Below are 6121 nucleotides of genomic sequence, written 5' to 3'. Positions count from 1 at the left end.
CAAAATTTATCATTTCTCAAATACCATTTTCTTTCACAGCTCAACCTTATCTTTCAATTTGAAAATTTTATTTATTTATTTATTAATTGATCTTTTCTTCCCCAAACTTGAATTCAACCTTAACCTCACAAATTCATAGTATATGTTCTCTTCTAAGGTGTAGGGTAGGATAACATATTAGGCTCAAGGTGAAAGAAAAAATCAAGGCTCAAAAAGGGTTTAAAAATGAAGCATAGTATCTAAGGGTTGGCTATCTTGCCAAGTAGCTATATAATCATTAGCAAACAGGGCCTTTTTCATTCTTAACCAAAAAGTGTGTGTATGTACGTAGAATCAAAATCATGCAAAACCCAATTCCATATCTAGACAACTCAATATCTCTCAATCAACATATGCTCTCAACACTCACAGATCTGGTCATATTCATACACAGATAAAATTTTGAAACACAATAACCACACACATACAAGTCATCATACTCAAGAATCACATAACTTAATCAGAGAATGCATAATCATTAAATCAAAACGTCATTTGTCTTTACAACACCAAACATAAATCACTAAACAAAGTTCCACAATATACTGAACTGAAATAAATAAAACAAAAAATAACAATAACATGAAACAACAGGATAATTTGTCCATCTGCTCTACCAGGACCCATCTGATCGGGATCTCCACTGGCTCTCATATGTCTCGTGACTCTGTTGTGTCCATCTGGGATTGGGCTCGTCATCATCCTCTGCATAGGTACTCCCCCACTTGGACTTAGGCCTACCCTTAGGCCATATTAGGGGTTTGCAAATTTAAAAGAAAATCTAGGCCGATCATAGTTTAAAACAAGGTTTTCTTCCCATGCTTCAGCAGGATGTGCTCTTGAAGAAGACCTTATGGTGGTTGTAGGAGAAGTCATATGCACAACATTCGTAAGCGCACTGAAACTGTTCGTAACCAATTTCTTTTTTTTTTTTAGAAAAACCACAATTAGCTTAATGCACCTAAGGATATGCGCTTTGCTAATGTCTATTTTAATTTTTTTTATTTTTCTTTATTTTTTTAGAGATTTGTTTTTTGTTTTTTTTAAGAAAAAAGTACAATTAGCTTGGCGCAACTAAGGTTGTGCGCTATGCTAATGTCCTTTTTAATTTATTATTATTATTATTATTATTATTTTTATTTTTAATTTTGGCTGCATCCGCTGAACGCTCGAAGGGGTGTGCGTTATGCCAATACAAAGTTTTTTTTTTCTTTTTTTTTGCATTTTAATTTTTTTTTTAGAAATGGTATAATTAACTTAGCGCACCACATGCTGTGCGCTATGCAAATTTGACTTTTTGATATTTTTTTTTTTGCATAATTCGCAGAGCGCACTTCAGCTGTCTGCTGTGCAAATTAATATACAAAATCTTCTCTCACATTTTGCGCTATGCGATTTAACCACTTAATTTCTCCCCGTTTGCCTCTGTGATTTTTCTCGCTTTGTTATTCAAATGCGCTATGCAAATTGCCTTACAGAGAGAAAATTAAATATTTAGGTCGCAAAACGCATTTGGTGCGCTGTGCGAACCACATTATAATTAACAAATTTTGTTTCTCTCACGCAAAGCGCACGTGGTGCGCTATGCGAGCAAATCAATGCCTTATAAAATACTCTGGTCGTTGAGCGCACTTCAGCTTTGCGCTCTGCGACTGGAGTGTCACAAAAACACATGCAAACTTCTTCCAAACCTCCTTATCAAAATAGAAACTTCAACAATTTCTTACAAAAACTAAAACATAAAGATAAAAAAAAAGTAACATATAGAGAAGTAAAATAGAAGAATGAAAAACACAAACAAAGAGACAAGGAAAAAATAACAAAAATTGCTAAACGTGAGCACACCAACCAAACAACAGTTCTGATATGCAGAATGATCGAAATGGATTTCCTAAAGAACCTCACTCAGATCCCTCTTGTTGCAAGATCACTTAGTACTTTCCTAAGGTGATGATTATTACTTTCCCTATTCTCTAAGGTAAAAACACCCAAATCCCTCTTGTTGTGCCTATCTAAGAATGTATCAGAACTTGCATTAAGAACCAGACCAATAGGGGCCAAACTCACAATCCCATCCTTGGTGATCTATAAAATCTGGGTTGATTTAGCTAGTTCGGCTGCTGAAATCCCATCCCTAGGATCTTCCAACAATTAGATCATGCTCTAAGGTGTACCCCAAAACAAGCTTTAAGCACAAACCAAACCAGTGGAAAGTATAAACATTTGTAGTCACAATTGCATACATAACAACATTCAAAAGAAAAATTCACAACAAAGTCTAAAAGAGTCACAAATGTCCAAATTGCCTTGTGTTGGAACACAAGTCCCCGACAACGACGCCAAAAACTTGATAACTTTTGGCAAGTATACCAAATTGTTACAAGTAATACAGTGGATAAGTAAAGTATCGTTCTCCCAAGGGACTTATGCAACACATGACAATTCTTCCTTTCATAACTCAATTAGACATCAAAATACACAAAAAAATACAAGAAACTATTTTTGGTATTTTATCAAACAGTTGGTGTGCCAAGAATTGGTCTTTGACTAACATTACAGTAACATCCTAGATAAAATACGTTCTCTGTTCAAGCATTCTCATAAGTGTATCTTGATTTAATTCCTTAAAGCAAGTTCTAAAATTATTTATTAAATTATTAATTTCTTAATTAATTCAACAGATAATTTTGCACTAAAATCAGATGTTTAGAATGACTAAAAGTACAAAAGCTATTCCTAGCGTAGTCACTTTTAGTTTCTTTTCTTACTTTTCTGGTTCTAAAAATACTTCCCAGTACAAAAGAACCTTTAAAAAGAATTATACTTTTGTATAATCTAAAGCAAGTCAGGAAAAGAACAAGAGCAGAGACATATATTGCACAAGAAATTTACATTAATGAATCGTCATACAACCAATTCCAATGAACAGAAAAACTAGCCTCTCCTAGACATCTAAAATGTACTCTTTACAGCAATTCCTTGCAGAAAGTGGAGTCTGGATGTCTTGAAGGGTCTCCTGATTGTCTTCTCCAATTCTCCAGAGCGTTTTTTTATTTTTCGTGTCAGGAGATGGTTTCTGACTTTCTATCACGTCTTTTAAGAGCCACTTAACTTCCTTAATTCGCTCAACGCACAAGTATGTGTGCGTTATGCGAATTTCAAAATTTGCTTTTCTTCAACAGTTGTTATTCGCTCAGCGCACAGGACCTGGTGTGCTGTGCGAATTTCTTTTTTTTTCTGGCTCTGCAAATTTTTCCTTGCGCTTTGCGAGAATTGGTTGCAAATTCCAATTTCTACATCTTTTCCTGAACAATAATTTACGTAACAATCTACTTCCTATATTACAACTGTTCACTTTTTAATAATATGAATAATTATAAAATTGAGATCATTTGTAAGTGTAAAAACAACTCATTTTCAAACTTATCAATATATATATATATATATCTGTGTGTGTGTGTGTGTGTGTGTGTGTACATACATGACTTAGTGCTTGGTTCAAAAACAATTCTTAATCACCACAGTCTAAACACTAACTTGCTCAAATGGTCAAATATGTAGTTTCCTTAATCACCACAGTCTAAACACAACCAACACTTAGTTCAAGCAATCAAACATACCATATAATTCAACACAAAAAGCAATCATGTTCAACATACCAAATTTAATCAACAATATCAAACTCACTCACACTAAAACATCTTGCCTTCCTTACCTAACATATGACCAAAAAGCTCTAGTGGTCTTAAGACAACTCCACAAGCACAAAAAACTCTATATGCTCCTCCAAACAACAAAAACATGATCAGGACACACCGTTCAGACCACTAATAAGTAGAAAGTCTAATAGAAGACTAAGATATCACATGGACAAAATTGCTCACGTGCTCAGAAAACAAAAACACAAAAGAAAAGAGTAGAAACCAACTTACTCTTTTGTAGAAACTGATCGGCTAGAGTTGAAGACCTTGCCTCTAGGATTACTCAAGCAATCTTTGTTCTTCAAATAGATAAACATGGGATTATAATCTTTAGAGAGAGGGTAGAGAGCTCTAAAGATTAAAAGTTTAAAGAGATGGTATGATTTTATATAATGAAACTCGTTTATATAAATTCTATTTATATTTTAAATTTTTAATATTTAAATAATCAAGTCTCACTATTTAAAACACGTTATCACCTCTAAGACACAATTTTCTAGGCTCTTATATCAGAAGATTGTAGGAAGAAGCTAGATTGTGATGGGATAAACTTAAATTTTAGGGCTTTATTAATAATTTTGTTTAAATCTTATTTTATTAGTTTTTGGTCTAGTAATATTTAGTTTGATTTGATAGAAATAAAATAGGGATAGGTAGTTATGATTTTCTATTTATCTAGGTAGAATATTATTTTAGGATAGATTAAGCAGATTTTATTTTTGAGACAGTTGATATTTTATTTTTATTCCCGTAATATTGTAAGTATCACGACTATTTAAAGCCCTTCAATTATCAATAAATGTGAGACTCAAGTTTAGAAAAGTATTTGAGTGTGTGTAACGTGAGATTTTCCCAACAGTGGTATCGGAGCTTTATGCTCTAAGTACCGAGAGAGAGAAAAAGAGAGAGAGAGGAGAGAGTCAAACACCGTGAGAGAAAAAGTAAGTGCTTATTTTTTTTTTAGAGATGACAAAGGTTATCAATGGTATAAGTGTGCCACAATTGAAGAGAAAAACCAATTATGATAATTGGTGCCTATAGAAGAAGGCGTTATTGAGATCCCAAGACGTTTGGATATGGTGGAAGACGGGTACGTTGAACCTGATGTGGACGAACATCAAACAGTGGCACAGATAGCAACATTGAAGAAAACACGTGCAAGAGATGGGTCAACATTGTACTTTCTCTACAATGCAGTATATGAGTCAGGATTCAAAAAATAGCAAATGCCAGATTAGCAAAGGAAGCCTGGAAGATATTGGAGGTTGCGTATAAAGGTGACAACCGCGTTAGACAAGTCCGAATACAAGCTCTTAGAGGAGAGTTTGAATAGTTGAAGATGGAGCCCAAAGAGCATATAACCGAGCACATAACTCGGGTGGAGAACGTGGTTAACCAACTTGACAGGAATGGAGAACAAATCCCATCTAGCCAAGTTGTGGGAAAAATTTTGAGATCCCTTACAAAGAATTTCGAAAGTATCGTGTGTGCCATCGAAGAATCGAAGGACTTGTCGATTCTCACGTGCATGAACTTGTTGGGTCATTAGAAGTCCACGAACAAAGGAGATGGAGTTGGGATGATCAGGTTGAACCCGACGATCAAGCACTAAAGGTACAATTTGACTCGAATAAATCTCAGATTACTAAGAGTCGAGGTCCTTGCGGAAGAGGGCGAGGAGGCCGAGGACGAGGTGGACATGGCCAAGGTAATTTTGAGAATTATAGTGAAGAGAAAACTGGTCAGCTGAATTGGCGTGACCGAGGACAAGGGAAAGACCGAGAAGATCGGTCAGGAGTGGAGTGTTTTAAGAGTGGCAAGTACGACCACTATGCAAATGAGTGTAGATCAACCAAGTTCTACAATTGTGGTAAGGTTGGTCATATTGCAAAGTATTGCAAGATTGAGACAAAGGGGGAGACAAATCTTGTTACTGAAGATGCAGAAGAACTGTTGTTGGCAAAGAGCTCGGATATAGTGGACATGGAAAATTTGGTCTCAATAGTGGATGAAGTGATCTCAGTAAAAGGTGCGACAAACGTGGAAAAGGAACTCAAACAAAAAGATGAAGAGATTCAACGGATAGGGAGGCTTCTAGATGAAGCTAATGAAATTATGAATAAATAGAGAGTTGAGCTTAAGGAGGTGAAGAAGACGACTCCTGAAAAGTAAACAACACAACAAACATTTGACATTTTGAAAGAATGTAAACAACACAACAGACATTTGACATTTTGAAAGAATGACTTTGCACACCAGAAAAAAATCACATGCACACCAGTACTCATAAAATCACTTGTGCATAGAATATGAACAACCAGATCAAAATTTATCATTCCTCATCACTCAAGTGTTTGTCCTCACATGACAGTAGAATTGTC

The sequence above is a fragment of the Vigna radiata genome, chromosome 5 (genome assembly GCF_000741045.1).
Source record: "Vigna radiata var. radiata cultivar VC1973A chromosome 5, Vradiata_ver6, whole genome shotgun sequence".
Lineage (NCBI taxonomy): Eukaryota > Viridiplantae > Streptophyta > Magnoliopsida > Fabales > Fabaceae > Vigna > Vigna radiata.
The sequence above is the reverse complement of the archived record's forward strand: the minus strand, read 5'-3'. Positions refer to the sequence as shown.